Genomic DNA, 17,684 nt, shown 5'->3' with positions numbered 1-17,684 from the left:
CTGCCATTCTGTCCTGCCGCCCAAAAGCCCAACCCATTCCCTCTCTCTCTCTCTCTCTCTCTCTCTCTCTCTCTCTCTCTCTCTCTCTCTCTCTCTCTTTCCATCCGGTCCGAGGTAAGCCCAAACAACCATTCCACTCTTTTTCAACATAGTTCTCCTCCACCACCATAAACACCTACAACCATCCGGGGCGCCCTCCCCCTCCTCCTCCATCTTCCTCCCCTTCGACACCCCCACCACAATCCACTTACTTCCTCAGCCCATTGTTTTCTCTCAATCTTTCCTCTACCTCTCTCTCTCTCTCTCTCTCTCAATTACACCTTCCTGTGTTGCCTCCGACGACGCTCGAATGTAAAACGAAAAGAACTTTCTTGAGGCGTACGCAGATGCTTCGCGCTGGACTGGTTTTCTGTGAACATCTTTTGTGACAAGCTTGAAACCTCTTTGAGCTGCCCACTAAGTGACCTATGTTTGCTTTCTTCGGCATCAAAGAGAGAGAGAGAGAGAGAGAGAGAGAGAGAGAGAGAGAGAGAGAGAGAGAGAGAGAGGAGGGGGGAGAATGAATCGAACCACATGCAAAACAGAAAGAGAGAGAGAGAGACAGAGAGAGAGGGGGGAAGAATGATTCGAACTAGTGCAAAACAGAGAGAGAGAGAGAGAGAGAGAGAGAGAGAGAGAGAGAGAGAGAGAGAGGACGGGGGAGAATGATTCGAACTAGTGCAAAACAGAGAGAGAGAGAGAGAGAGAGAGAGAGAGAGAGAGAGAGAGAGAGAGACAGAGAGAGAGAGAGAGAAGAATTATTCGAATATAAAGCCATTCTGACAAACAACACATACTTGAAAGACTCCGATGCTAACTTCCACAATCTCTCCTTCCCAAAAATAACCTTCCCACTTTTCTTCCCTTTTCCATCAAAACCTTTACCTTTTCTTTCCCACACAGCCGACCCCGACCAAAAGCTGAGGAGATTATAGTATTAGAGGAAGACCAGTGAAGCGTTGAATAATTGGGAGGACCTTCTTTTACATTTTTTTGTGTGAAAAGTAGGCCGCCCTCATGATAATACCATATAATGATACAGCCTAAAATATCTTTTCTTTCAAATGCTGTCTAATGGCTTAATTTTTTAATGGCTTCATTCTATCGCTGATTCATTTCCTTTAAGATGAAATGCTTTATGCATCGATGATTGCCTGTAAATTTACATAATTAAATTGTAAAAAAAATTTCCTTACTATTTGAAACAACACAAAGAAAACTGGCATTTAATGATTTAAATCATGTTCGTCATAAGTAATTTATTTAAGATAAGCGTTCATCATATCTGGACCCCCACCCTCCTCTTTGCAGGGATCCCCCTTTTAAGTATGAATTTGGAGGCCATGAATTTCTACTTCCAGCTATCAACATGTACTTCATTTTTCTCTTCATGAAAGGATGAAGTGGCCTAAACTCATCATCACGTACTTTCTCAACTCAAGCGTTTCTACGAACGGGAAAATTTCACACGATTCCCACAGTTCTCTGTTCAGGGCTCACACACCGTATCACTGCAAGAGCAAATCCTTTATACTAAGAATGACGAATACCAGGATATGCTCAATATTAGAAGGGTTAAGGGTTCCACAGTGGAGGTTTATACCTTCGTTATTTATCAACTGTGAGTACAAAATACAACTTTTTTTTTTTTAATGCATATGACAACTCTCCTCTCTTAATTAATTACACTTTGCCTAATTATAATAATAAAATAACTAAAATAACGGGCATGAGAATAATCAGAAACTGAACGAAGAATCGAAATTTCCTTAAGCTCTCTTAGTCAAACGTAATTCCATTCTAAAATTCCTTATTTCTTTCCAAAATAACTTCCTACCGAAGCGAAGAGAATCGATATACAGGACTTACTCTCAAGAAGCTGTTTTTTCAACTAAGGTCAGACCAAGGATTCAATTAATAATTAATTCTGAAAGTCTATTTTTAACGCAGTCATCTCTCTTCGAAGTGCACTCGCCAAATCCGTGCTGGCTCAAGTGAGCGTAAAATTGCCTCGCGTAGGCTATGAATAACTTGAAGAAATGTATGTCAGGGCTCGATACGGGATTATATATAGGTTTTGATTGGTATCTTTAAATAGATACAAGAACGAAATCAAAAATAATAATAATAATAATAATAATCAAGAACAAGTAAATAATAAAGAAAAATACATTCCTCTTGCCACGCAAGATACTTCGGCAGCAAGACTAAAGAAAAAAAATAATCGCATCTTGACGTCACAAAACTCAAGGTTTCGTCCGCATCCAGACGAAGAAGACAAAGTTCAATCAAATCGAATGCGATTCTGACGTGACCGACCCATTGAATAAATCTGACCCAGAACTGTCAATTACCATCTGCAAGGAAAGCTATCAGTTTAAGAGATGGGTCTTGAAGATCGGGGGTGACTATAGAGCTGGTGGCCGGGAGGGAAGGGGGGTGCTGGCGTTACTTACGATAACGATACCTCTGCCAATATGGCCGGAGGTGAAATTTACTTCCGTAATGTAACAGCAACGATTCTGGATCGGTAGAGTATAGGCATGGCTGGGTGTTATGATTGGAAGTGAAATCTGTTTCCGTTTCAACGACGCACCTGAAACTACAATGAAGGCATCACCACAGAAGATCATTATCTATGCACTTTTGAAATCACTACGCCTATTAGTTCCTATACAGACACTTACCTCTTGCTCTCAAGTTTTCACAATACTATAAAGTAAGTTTGCTACGTTTACAATCTATTTGAGCAGCTTTGCCTTTCCGAGGTGTATTTTGCTAACTTTTGCTAACTTTTATGAAAATCGTGGATATACTGTTTAAGACTATAATTATAAATCACGTTTTATTCGTGAATATGCATAGCTATGGCCTGCTTTCTTAACAGCATCTTTAGGTTAACTCAACTACATTAAGCAATACGTGTAAACACATCCTATTAGTATCCTTGACTATTTGACTCGCATATATTCATTCCTTTTCTACAATTATTTTTTTCTAGTATAGCACATTATAGACTGCAAAGATGGGGTTCTTGAAGCACAGCTCAAAATTTGATCAACTGACCGCTTTAAAAACTGGGATAGGACAGACCCTACATCATCCTCCTCTTTTGAAGTAGAGAGAAAATTTAGCAGAGTGGAATAACAAATAAACGAGGCAGACCTTTTTTTTCGGTTTTGTGTACGCTAATAGGATACTATTAGATTTATTTGTGATTTAAACAGTGCTTGCATAACTTTGTATCACTTACGAGTATATTTCTGTATTTTGAATTGAACTGAACTGAATATAGAATTTAGGCGAAAGGTCAAGCACTGGGACCTACGAGGTCATGAGGCGCTGAAACGGAAATTGACAGGAGAGGTTTTGAAAGGTTTAACAGGAGGAAAACCTCGCAGCTGCACTATGAATCAATTGTTAGGAGAGGGTGGAAAGGAAGATGGAAGAAAAAGAACATGAAAGGAGGTACAGTCAAAGGAACGAAAGGGGTTGCAGTTAGGGGCCGAAGGCGCGCTGCAAAGAATCTTAAGTAATGCTACAGTGCACCGCATGAGGTGCACTGACGGCATTACCACCCCCTACGGGATAACATATTTTGAATATCCCATAAATGGCGCTCGTAAAAATGCTTCTGTAACAGTATCGAAGATATGGAAAAATATTCCCATTATCATTTCCAGAGTAAACGAGCAATGAGGACTTTTTCACGTGAATGGCTCACAAAACAAGTAAAAAATGCCAAGCTCTTTCTTAACATGAATAAAGATGGAGGGGATGCGTGGAGAGAATTGTTTGGCGGGATTAACTTGAGCGCACACCAAAAGGGGCAGACTAATGCTCGATGGAGCCACTCATAAAATGAAGATTCTGTGCAGCTCAATGCTGTCAAAATCACCGAGGACAAGAGTCATTAACACTTATAATATTAGGTTAAGTACTGAGTCCTAATATTTTGATGTAAAAGAATTTATACGAACCTGAAAACACACATGAAGGTGGAGAGTTCAGGAGCTATATATGTTTTATACACTACACATGCTGCAGTTACTATACAATTACATCATCTCTGGAAGCCAATAAGTTGGTAACTCAACTATGATTACCCTTAAGGACGTAGGAAATTTTAAAAAGGTCTCTGAAATATTATCCTGTAATCCCCCAGAACGGCAGTTACTATGTGGAACGCTGCAGCGGCCATTACCAAACGCAACTTTGTAACACCCGTTACAAAATGAAACTCCAGGAGAACCTTTTGAATATAGTACTCCGACGCAATGGCTTCGGAGACCAAGCGGAACACCCAAAAGTGAGTGGAACCACGGCGGAACCCTGGGTGGCCATGGGGAGGGAGGGAAGGTGGGGGTGTTACAGGGAAGAGGATGATAGCTAGCAGCCTGTAGGTAGAGTTTCGAGGGGTTTCTTCCTCTGACAATCCGGGCACGTCCGTCGGTGCCTTGTGACTTGGGGGGGAATTCTACCTGTGCGTAACGCTGACCGGAAATCGAAATGATTAATCCGTAACATAAGTGACGCATAGCAACCCTCCAGATTTTTTGTAACCAGCTTAAAAGTAATTTTCATTAGCTTCACGAATAAACCTTCTTGGGATTTATTTGCTGCTGAAGCAGACGGCTTTACGACAAGCCTTGCTTTCCTCGGGATATTCATTATTTCATTAGAATCACAGGTAATTTAAAGCTGAATTTCTTATTGTGACAATGCATCCTGAAGAGCTATCGACACATTTCTCTCATGAGGAACGCTTGTGGGGTGTATAGTAAAGACGAGATCTGATCACTTATTAACGCAAAAATAAAAGAAAGATTGATCACTTATTCCTTTCGCTGACATCTAAACCATTTAGAGTATGACAAGAATTATGAGTAATGTATGTATATAGTGTGTGTGTTATGAGAGAGAGAGAGAGAGAGAGAGAGAGAGAGAGAGAGAGAGAGAGAGAGAGTACATAATTACGCGCATGTACCACAATCAGATTACTGTTTTACGTCATTCACTGACCGTCTAAGTTAATTTGATATGACGAATGTCTGACGTCATACTGGTTACAAAATCTCAACCACACTGGAAGGGGGGTGTGGCGAGTCGGGAAGCCACAGAAAGTCTCTCTCTCTCTCTCTCTCTCTCTCTCTCTCTCTCTCTCTCTCTCTGAACAGATTGAAGTCACAATTATTTGGTTCAACAGAGGGAAAGAGGGCAGGGGGGGATGGGGGAAGAAGGATGAGAGGGAGATGAAACCTTTACATAACGGACTCATTTACATTTCACAGTCACTAGAGAGAGAGAGAGAGAGAGAAGAGAGAGAGAGAGAGAGAGAGAGGAAAGCCTATATAGTTGGCTACTAATTCTATATTTTGAGTGTTAACCATCATATAAGAATAATTTCACATGGCATAATAATAACTTCAAATTATGAATGAAACACAAACCAAGGCACGCAAAATAAACAAACAACGAAGCGAGCTTTATAGACAAAGCAGGATACACAAACAAACTCATTACCATCTTTCCCAAACAACGATTCGCGCCAAATTTAGCAATTATCCTACACCTGTCACGAGCCCGCCATTGCCTTAGCGTCACTCCTCTTCATTTCAAATTCCTTCTCTTTTCGGCCTCCCCTTCTCCCCCCCCACCCTCCTCACTCCCTCTCCCATTTACCTTTACCTTTCGGCCCAACTCACCCATTACCCCTCCCCCCTTCCCCCGGCCCTCCTACCATGCCTAAAACCCAGAGCACCATCTGGCAGTAAGAGAACATTAACATTATAAGCTCTCTCTGTTGGTGGGCCGCCGTGTTGACAGCTCCGGCGGCCGAGCCGACAATTACCGCCCCTAAGACACCCCGCCGTAAGGCCCGTTTCGCCTCGCCCGCGACGGACAATCGGGATATACCTATATCTAATAACGGCCTTTATAGGTTAAAATGATCGGGTATATAAAAGGCATCGGGGCATTCGCATTACCATAATATCCACGGAGCCGCCTGTTATCGCCTCTACGGCGCCGTAATTTAAGGTCAAAATTCCAGTGCCGCCGTCCGCACTAACAGAAGCTCTGCGAGATATGTAATCATGTCCGTCGTGTAAACGCAATTCGGTGATCATGTTATCCCAGGGTAATCACCAATGGGCAAATGCGCATGCGTCGTGGGGTTACAACCCTTGGAGCCTCTTGGCGTAAGGGTGTCCAGACTAACGCAGTTCATGGCTTCGTCTTGCCAAATTCGGCGTTTATTTACTATCCCCATTTTCAAGAAAAAATCGATGTAATACTGAAAGTTCTTGAATGCTAGAGAAATATGATGAAATATCACTGGTTTTATCAGAAAATAATAACTCACATGCAAGAAAATCGCCTTCAAAAAGTATAAAACAGACAAATTTTGGATTACGCCGTTGTTAGGATTCGAACGATGATGGGGAAAGTCTTCTAACGTTTCAGAGATAAGTAAATTACTATTTCATATAAATGACCTACAAAACGTTTCATTATACAATTTAATTATAAAACACATTAGGCCTACCTCTAAATCCTCTGGATAGCAGCAGAAAGACAAAAAAGTAAAAAATTATTATCAAAAAGCCTACCCAAGTCCTCACACAAATTTGTATTCTATATCTTCATTTCTGTGTAATTCATAAATCCGGGGAAGCCGAGCGCAATGCCCATCTTGGTAGACAGAAAGCATTTTCTTGTAAGAATTCAAGAGAAGATATTGCCGTGACCTTGTGCGCGGGCGCGCGATATCATCGGCGACATGAAAGAATCTTTGAATGTTCAGCGATGAAAAGTCAAGTACCGCTACTACCGGAATAATGATTATGATGGCTATTACCACTTATTTGGTCCTTGCTGTTTCTACGGTTACTGCGATTATACTTAACAAAATTATTATAGTGTCGTACATAGTAAAAAATTAAAAATTAATAAACAGTAGCAATAATGGTGTTGATGATGATGACTCACAAGTATCAATTCCAAAAAGGAATAATGGATTCTGCATGGTTGGACGATTTGTGTGAATGGAAACTTTGAGTGTGACTAGAGGCACCTCTATCAGTCGTCTGATGCTTGCCTCAATTTCATTTCTACTTTTGCTGCAACTCTGCTTTCATAACAAAAATGAAAGCAGTGTTGAGTATATTCCCCTACTCACACGCGAGCTTGTATAGCCTTGCCAATAACGTTACTGTAAGCACTACCTGAGTGTAACTGTATGATACTTTGGCTTCGTGTAATCATATTCCCGTACTGAACAGTACTGCATCTGCCTATGGACTACTGAAATAGTTATATAATCGATAAATCTTTATAGTTACATCCCAAATTCACACCCACGTGGAATTTTCGTCTTCAAAAGCTGTAAGTGTACCACGCACTTGTTGTTGAAGTGAATAACAGCAACTTCAATAAGTCCAACACTTACAAGAAGGGAAATAACTTCGGTTCGACAAATGGTATTGTAACAATACATTAACTTCCTTTCCCTTGGTGTTTCATTTCAAACCTTCCTATACAGGAAATTCTTTGAAATTCAAGACTGAGTGCTATCAAATGAACATACTTGATTCAAGAAAACAAATTTATGCTATAAAATCACTACAACTATACTCAGTACAAATCAATCTTATAAAAAGCCTCCATCCTAAAAAATGTTACATTCTGCTGAGATGACAAGACTGATTATAAGGATTATGATACGTATATGGGCGCAGGCAGACGTTCCACCCTCCCCTCCCAAGGTAATCCTTGTAGGAGACGTCCTCCTCCTCCTCCTCCCCCAGGTAATCCTTGCCTGTAGCGGTTCCTTGTATCGCAATATCCTTCTTGAAACCAGAAGGCGCCGATACCCCGAAGAAGGGTCAGTTACAGTATCCTTATAGTTATATAGGTAGCGCCTCTGACCGCAGAGGCGGCTCCTTTGCTGAGGATACTGCGTGGCCGTCGGTAATACATATTATCCTGTCGCTTCGAACCGTTCATTTATTTTGCGACCTTTTTTTCTTTAATCTTAAGATGGATCATATACTTAATATGTCATTATAATTTTTACGATCATGTTCATGAAACATGAGCCTGTGTTTATTAATTCATGGAGGACTAATATACAATCGGAATGTCACAGACTTCACAATCACTACTGATAAGACCAACGCAGCAAAATTAAGTATTGCAGTAAAACCCTCACACACACAGATTAAAGTATAAATTCCATCATACTGTGAATGACCTCAAGGAGGCTTTTCGCAATTATATTAATTAGCAATTACTTTGTTTTTGTCTGATTACCCAACGGGGAAATACTTCGCACGAGTGTGTATGACAGGGAGAATATCTTATGGGTGAGGATTACCTTGTCCAGACCCTCCTATAAGTGTTTATCCTCTCTCTCTCTCTCTCTCCTAGCTAAGACCCACAACATCGACTGACATCTAGGTACACTATTCCATGCTGAGATTAACAAAGGTATACCGGATTTGAGAGAGAGAGAGAGAGAGAGAGAGAGAGAGAGAGAGAGAGAGAGAGAGCTAGTTCCACGATCCATCAGCTCAGTCGCATCATTCCACTCCAGCCCGATGTGGCAATGCTTATGGTAACTCGATCGATCATGGATTTCAGCTGATTTCGTGATTCCTACATCATGACGAAATTCGTCAAGAGGCACTGTAACCAAATGCAAGCATTTCACATTCGCCTGTTTTGTCATGGAGAGAAATAATGCAATAATGTCCAGAGCTGTTAATAAATAGCCGACTCTTTTTGTACACAAACACACACACACACTTGTAGGTTTGGATCTTCAAACTTTTCTGATGCCCACAGGAGCAAAGCTGACACTTATCACGTACAAATGAGAGAGAGAGAGAGAGAGAGAGAGAGAGATGAGATGCCCACAGGAAGAGAGGCTGACACTATCACGTACAATTGAGAGAGAGAGGGAGAGAGAGAGAGAGAGAGAGAGAGAGAGAGAGATGCCCACAGGAGCAAAGCTGACATTTATCACGTACAAATGAGAGAGAGGCAAGCTGACACTATCACGTACAATTAAGAGAGAAAAGAGGTTCCTTTGAGCAATCCCTTCTTCCTCTTCATCCAGCAAAAATGCAATTCCCAAGACCCCGACCATTCGAAAACCACAGCAGACCAAGGCATTTCCTAAGCAGAGAGGAAGAAAGCAGAGCAATGCGCAACGACTTATAGTAACTGCGTTTGCCACTGCACGCTTGCAATATCTGCGGACGTGTCGGTTGGTCCTTAGAACTACAAGGAATACTTAATTGGTTTTCTTGGTTTCGTTCTTTTAACTTTAAACCTTGTCATGAAGAAATTGGAAAATCTCGTATTTTAGGTCTAGGAGAGATACGCGGTCAGGTTTGCAATCAGAAGAGGTCCATGTTGCAAAACCAACTCTCGGCTGCCATATTATTATATTTTCCTAAAATGGCTGCCTCGCTGGAAGAGATGACAATTATTATTCTGTTCGAATTCCCATTACAGAAATATCAGTTTCAACTGTCACAACAGTCTGCAATCAATTAAGCATAAATTCACGGCAGTATTAATGAAACTAGTGGGAAATAATAGCCACATTTATGACCTCCAATTCCACCTTTATTTTATTTTTGCATTATACAAATACTGAAAGCAAAAGAACTTTCACTACTGTTTGACCCGACAGATAGAATGATTTATTTGGATGAAATCTTTATGACAAGAAGAATCAGTATTGAGCATACCTAAGCTTATTTTATCAAGGCCAAGCAAATCTGAAATATTCATCAACAAATTCTATGTAGCTTGGTTACTTAATTAAGACTACCAATTTACAGAGGTATGGTAAAATAATGTTGTGAATAATGGAACAGAATATATACTATATATACACATAACATACACACACACACACATATACACACACATATATATATACATATATAGTATATACTATACATGTATATACATACATATATATATATATGTATAACATATATATATATATATATATATATATATATATTATATTTACACACACACACACACACACACACACATATATATATATATAAATATATATATATATATATATATATATATATATATATATAGAGAGAGAGTTGGGGTTGGGAGAATCAGAGAGAGAGGAAAGGCGGGAGTTGGGAATCGATTCAATCTAATAGCACCAGACTTATAAAAGTTTCTCAGCGATTCAAACTCCAACCGTAACACGCCCTCGAAAAAATGACCGTTTGGAAAAGCAAATCTATCCTTACTCATAGCCACCCACCGTGTCAAGCCAGCGAAGAGAGAGAAAGACAAGATAAAAAGAGAGCAAATAACATCGTCCAGCACGTTTGGGTTAGACAATGTGGAGCAACGATGTACGAAGGCCAAGCCAGAACTGCCAGATGCTCGATAAGCAGCAACAGAAGCAGCATCAGCTAGTCATCCTTTGTCAATTCATAATTACCCCGATTTGCTTTATGAGTGAATCCTTACTAATTCGAAGCTCACGTCTTGAACTCTCATGGTAACCCCCCTCTTTTTTTCTTCTTTCTTTTGTCCGCGTGACTTGAGGAAGACCAGTGGCTGATTGGAACAGAATAGAAGTTCACAAACTTTAAGATATATACCAGTAATTAAAAGAACCAGTTGTGTAAACATGTATATTTGCATTTATAACAACTAGAGTCAAAATAAACATGTACATACAAGTAAGGATCTTTTAACCATAACAAAAAAAACATAGGCCTAGTTCTGTTCGCCATACATAAAAGCAGTTGACCAGAATTAGCCTAAAACGACGAAACAAATTCTTGGGGCAACATGCATGACGCTATAAAATAATAAGAACAATAATATAATAATAATAATAACCGTGAAACTACGTAGCACTAGCAAATAACAAACTACAAACACAACAGTCATTGACTAAATTGGCAAAAATATGCCAGTACAAAAAACACATTCCGCCTCGCAATCTATCTTGCAAAACCATCGGTGTCTCTTAACATTCTCGTAAACTAATGGACATAGCTGGACTACTCGCCTGACTAGGTCGTTAAGTAAAGTATATGGTAAGCAGACGGGACACAGTCTTCTACTTTTACTTATATTACTCAACCGTCGGCAAATAACCGTCCTTAAGTGACTTATGTCCCATAATTTCTAAGCAGCTCGATTTTTTACTTTTTTTTTAACATGTTGCTCAACATTTCATGGTCAACTCGTTGGGTTATCGGCGTTTCCTTTAAGAATGATTATGTCTTGACCTTTGTTTTTCATAATAACCTATTTTCGAGAACAATCTAGGCCTATAGGCCTAAAGAAACGGTTTAACAGAGTAGAGGATGACAATCTCCCAGTGCCGAAAGTTTCCACACGCACTAAAAAAAAACAATGTTTGCATTGCTACGTTAACGACTGTATCTTTCTCTTCAATTAACATTTATCCCTATTTGGTGCTTCTAAGGAACACAAGACAACATTAAAACGACCACATTCAACCTAATGTTGCATCATTATGTATATCAGAGGAAGAATGTTCAGTAGGAGCGAAGGGTATTACAAAGTGTTGGCAAATGAGCCCTGAGATCTGATATACATGCATACTTGCACTCTGCTAATAGCTAATTAGGATATAACAGCCATGATACTACACACGTGAACTCCGGTGAAGGAAAACTGCTTGGCAATTTATTAGCCTATGCACGTTCGTATATGAACACAATATATACTGTGTATATATACATACATATACATACAATATATATACATTTGTGTGCGTGCATGTGTATTTACATGCTTACAACATCTTACACATACACATTTTACATTTACACAATAATCATACACGACAGTACAGGAAACAATAAACATGGCCGTGATAATCACAAATACGTTGGTGTAACACAAACACTTCAAACTGGCCCTTGAACTGCTCAAGACCAGTTTGACCAATTATCTTGTAGGGAAAGCTACCTTGCTAATCAATTTCATAGACAAAGTCATTCGTAGTATATCTAGTTTCAGTGAAATTGGGTTATCCGACAAAGGCTAGGGCTATCGCAAAATTATATATCCACAAAAAATAACGACGGGAAGAAACAATGTAATCAAATTAGGCTATTTTAGAAGTTACGACTAAACCACGTCATTTTTCAACTATTTTAGCGTATTCTCGGTTTGGGCTACGAAATAGAATACCCAATGTATACTGGAAATAAATATTATTACTATTATTATTAAAAACAGAGCTTCGTAAGCTAGGCCTATGTATGTTATATGCAGTACAAGCTCGATAACATAGACCTAAGCCTACACTACACAGCAATAAGTATTGCAAATATCTGACATAACTCAACCCGGCACCTAACAGGCGTTAATATTAACATCGGTGTCGGTCCCTTAAACACAAGGCTCCCAACGATGTGATGCCAACACAGCGTCTCATGACACGACCAACATAATATACCAGGTCATAATTTAAATTTCGCTTTCTTCCCATTCACCGGGACTGGTTTCGCTGGATCAAAGCTTCGCAGTAAAAACAACAGGGGCACTTTTTAGGCCTGGCAATGAATTATCTCAAGTTTTCCTTCGTTTAAAAATTTACAAAAAGCTTATTTCGTTTCGGTACGTGCTGTTAGGCGTGGGTTAATACCAGCTCTTTTTGGAATATTACCGTGATATTGGACTGGCGTACGCGAAGCTATTAATATCTTAACGCATTTGTGAATGAGTCATTGTACAATTTAACATCATTCAGTCACACTAATATATAAACATTTTATCTCAATTTTCCTTCGTTTAAAAACCACCTTACAAAAACTAATTTCGTTTTGGGACGTAATGTTAAGCAATGGGTTAATACCCGTTTTTCGGATATTACTGTGATATCGGACTGGCATACGCTAAGCTATTAATATTTTAACGAATTTGTGAATGGGACTCATTACACAACTCGACAGCATTGTCATACCAGTAAATAAATATTAAAGTGCTTTCTTAATAAGAAATGGGACTCATTCAATCATACAAGCAAATAAGCATTAAAGATCATTTTAATAATAAAACAATGAAACTGTCAAAGCATTTGCCGAAAAAAACAATCAGTAATAATGCGATCATTTTAATAATAAAATATTGAAACTGTCAAAGCACTTGCCGAAAAACAAAACCATTAATGGGCTACTTACCATTATTATTTTCCCGAGACCAACAGTCATTGTGATTCACGCTGATATTTGTACATAAACCCACTGGAATAATTCACGTATACCATCTCCGAACACCACCGAGGAAGAAAAACTACATCGAAATGATCACCGTATCAACATCTCATTCATCATTATTATAGTAGATAGATAGACGTTTTCACTGCGATTTCAATTAAGATCAAAAAATGCTCCACCAGCAGCGAGCTGCACTCTTCACGCTCTCTCTCTCTTCACTGACCCCACGGGGAAACTGCTCATAAGAGACTCGAGACTCGCAGGCGCGCGCGAACACTTCCTCTTCGTCCCGGCTTTCGTTGGATACTGACTGGCTTGTAGTGTAGTCCCGCTCAAACACACCGGTCACATTACACCAACGTACGTACACACACACACACACACGTATACAGTGAACTTACGCACGCACAGGTATATATAGATACACACGCTACACGCCCTTGGACTTGGATGGACGTACGAGAGAATCGGTAGTACCCACGGACATTCTTACGGGAGAACATTATAACTCTTACGGACCTTTTGCAAAATGTAACGCTGTAAAATCTACCATTTTTTTTTTTGCGTGATATTTGCGTATATATATATATATATATATATATATATATATATATATATATATATATATATGTAATTCTAATATACACAATGCCCTCTTAACTTCGCTAATTCCTCGCGCTTTTTAGATAATAGCTTGTAACTACGAAGCCGATATCCAAGGAAGAATGAAGACCTGTGACAGCCCGGCCGCGGGAGCGAACCGGTTACCTTAATCACAAGGTGGTCGTTGCCGACCTGGCTGCGAGAAGGATAAGTCTATCACCTCTCATACATATATATACCTGTCGTTTTTTCAGATATATTCATTAGAGCTGGAATGGGCCCATCCTCACCATCACGTAGCCAAGTGGGCAAATCGTTTTTATTACTTTTAGGCTGAAATATATATGCAGAATCTACTGGTCACTTTACCAGACACATATGTAATTCTAATAACCACAATGCCCTCTTAACTTCGCTAATTCCTCGCGCTTTTAGATATGCTTGTAACTACGGCCGATATCCAAAGGAGAATGAAGAGCCTGTGACGGCCGGCCGCGAGAAGCGAACCCGGGGTACCTTAATCACAAGGAGTCACGTTGCCGACCTGGCTACGAGAGGATAAAGTCTATCACCTCTCATTACATATATATACCTGTCGTTTTCAGATATATTCATTAGAGCTGAATAGACCCATCCTCCATCATCACAACCAAGTGGGCAATCGTTTTTATTGCTTTTAGGCTGAAATATATATGCAGAATCTACTGGTCACTTTTACCAGACACATATGTAATTCTAATAGCCACAATGCCCTCTTAACTTCGCTAATTCCTCGCGCTTTTTTTAGATATGCTTGTAACTACGAAGCCGATATCCAAAGGGAAGAATGAAGAGCCTGTGACGGCCGGCCGCGGGAAGCGAACCGAGTTACCTTAATCACAAGGAGGTCACGTTGCCGACCTGGCTACGAGAAGGATAAAAGTCTATCACCTCTCGTACATATATATACCTGTCGTTTTCAGATATATTCATTAGAGCTGGAATAGACCCATCCTCACCATCGTAGCCAAGTGGGCAATCGTTTTTATTGCTTTTAGGCTGAAAATATATGCAGAATCTACTGGTCACTTTTACCAGACACATATGTAATTCTAATAGCCACAATGCCCTCTTAACTTCGCTAATTCCTCGCGCTTTTTAGATATGCTTGTAACTACGAAGCCGATATCCAAAGGGAAGAATGAAGAGCCTGTGACGGCCGGCCGCGGGAAGCGGGCGAGTTACCTTAATCACAAGGAGGTCACGTTGCCGACCTGGCTACGAGAGAAGGATAAAGTCTATCACCTCTCGTACATATATATACCTGTCGTTTTCAGATATATTCATTAGAGCTGGAACAGACCCATCCTCACCATCATCGTAGCCAAGTGGGCAATCGTTTTTATTGCTTTTTAGGCTGAAATATATATGCAGAATCTACTGGTCACTTTTACCAGACACATATGTAATTCTAATAGCCACAATGCCCTCTTAACTTCGCTAATTCCTCGCGCTTTTTAGATATGCTTGTAACTACGAAGCCGATATCAAGGAAGAATGAAAGAGCCTGTGACGGCCGGCCGCGGGAAGCGAACCAGAGTTACCTTAATCACAAAGGAGGTCACGTTGCCGACCTGGCTACGAGAAGGATAAAGTCTATCACCTCTCGTACATATATATACCTGTCGTTTTCAGATATATTCATTAGAGCTGGAATAGACCCATCCTCACCATCGTAGCCAAGTGGGCAATCGTTTTTATTGCTTTTTAGGCTGAAATATATGCAGAATCTACTGGTCACTTTTACCAGACACATATGTAATTCTAATAGCCACAATACCCTCTTAACTAACTAATTCCTCCTTTTTGGAATATGCTTGTGTACGAAACCGTGTCAAAGGGAAGATGAGCATGTGACGGCCAGCCGCAGGAAATGAGCAGAGTTACCTTAATCACCAAGAGGTCACATTGCCGACCTGGCTGCAGAAGGATAAAGTCTATCACCTCTCGTACCATATATGCTGCCTGTCCGTTTTCAGATATATTCCATTGGAAGCTGGAATAGATACATCTTTCACCATCATGCCAGGTGGGCAATCGTTTTATTGCTTTTAGGCTGAAATATATGCAAGAATCTACTGGTCACTTTTGCAGACACATATGTAATTCTTCGCCACAATGCCTCTTAACTTTGTAATTCCTCGCGCTTTTTAGATATGCTTGTAACTACGAAGCCGATATCCAAAAAGGAAGAATGAAGAGCTTGGCTACGATGGTGAGGATGGGTCTATTCCAGCTCTAATGAATATATCTGAAAACGACAGGTATATATATGTACGAGAGGTGATAGACTTTATCCTTCCTCGTAGCCAGGTCGGCAACGTGACCTCTTTTGTGATTAAGGTAACTCGGGTTCGCTTCCCGGCCGTCATCACAGGCTCTTTTCATTCTTCCTTTGGATATCGGCTTTCAGTTACAAGCATATCTAAAAGCGCGAGGAATTAGCGAAGTTAAGAGGGCATTGTGGCTATTAGAATTACATACGTGTCTGGTAAAGTGACCAGTAGATTCTGCGTATATTTCAGCCTAAAAGCAATAAAAACGATTGCCCACTTGGCTACGATGGTGAGGATGTTTTTATTCCAGCTCTAATGAATATATCTGAAAACGACAGGTATATATATGTACGAGAGGTGATAGACTTTTATCCTTCTCGTAGTTAGGTCGGCAACGTGACTCTTTTGTGATTAAGGGTAACCGGTTCGCTTCAGACGGCCGGCCGGTCACAGGCTACCCTTCATTCTTCCTTTGATATCGGCTCTGTAAAGTTACAAGCATATCAAAAAGCGAGGAATTAGAAGTTAAGAGGGCATTGTCATTAGAGCCTTAGAATTACATATGTGTCACCAAAGTGACCAGTAGATTCTGCATATATATTTCAGCCTAAAAAGCAATAAAAACGATTGCCCACTTGGCTATGATGGTGAGGATGGGTCTATTCCAGCTCTAATGAATATATCTGAAAACGACAGGTATATATATGTACGAGAGGTGATAGACTTTATCCTTCACAAGTAGCCAGGTGGGCAACGTGACCTCTTGTGATTAAGGTAACCTGGGTTCGCTTCCTGCGGCCGGCCGTCACAGGCTCGTTTTTATTCTTCCTTTGATATCGGCTTATGCAGTTACAAGCATATCTAAAAGCGAGGAATTAGCGAAGTTAAGAGGGCATTGTTTATTAGAATTACATATGTGTCTGGTAAAAGTGACCAGTAGATTCTGCATATATATTTCAGCCTAAAAAGCAATAAAAACGATTGCCCACTGGCTACGATGGTGAGGATGGGTCTATTCCAGCTCTAATGAATATATCTGAAAACGACAGGTATATATATGTACGAGAGGTGATAGACTTTTTATCCTCACCATCGTAGCCAGGTGGGCAACGTGATTCTTTTGTGATTAAGGTAACTACCTGGTCACTTTTCCACATATGCGGCCGGCCGTCACAGGCTCTTCATTCTTCCTTTGATATCGGCTTCGTAGTTACAAGCATATCTAAAAAGAGCGAGGAATTAGCGAAGAAGAGGGCATTGTGGCTATTAGAATTACATATGTGTCTGGCAAAAATGGACCAGTAGATTCTGCATATATATTTCAGCCTAAAAAGCAATAAAAACGATTGCCCACTCCACACGATGGTGAGGGATGGGTCTATTCCAGCTCTAATGAATATATCTGAAAACGACAGGTATATATATGTACGAGAGGTGATAGACTTTTATCCTTCGTAGCCAGGTCGGCAAC

At 40.2% G+C, this 17,684-nt stretch overlaps 1 protein-coding gene across 2 annotated transcripts in view; it reads right to left on the bottom strand.

Annotated features, from left to right (window-relative positions):
* Positions 1-17,684, bottom strand: part of LOC136838433 (ras association domain-containing protein 10-like) — a 551,306-nt gene that overhangs the window by 38,243 nt on the left and 495,379 nt on the right. Inside the window, exon 1 of one of the 2 annotated variants that reach the window (XM_067103346.1) lies at positions 13,260-13,603. The exons of the other annotated variant lie outside the window; for it this stretch is intronic. The gene's annotated coding sequence lies outside the window, so the exon portion shown is untranslated. Of the gene's footprint in view, positions 1-13,259; positions 13,604-17,684 lie in introns of those variants that run through there. 2 annotated transcript variants of the gene reach the window in all.

This window comes from Macrobrachium rosenbergii, chromosome 5 (assembly GCF_040412425.1).
Source record: "Macrobrachium rosenbergii isolate ZJJX-2024 chromosome 5, ASM4041242v1, whole genome shotgun sequence".
NCBI lineage: Eukaryota > Metazoa > Arthropoda > Malacostraca > Decapoda > Palaemonidae > Macrobrachium > Macrobrachium rosenbergii.
This window is presented reverse-complemented; position numbering and strand designations above follow the sequence as displayed.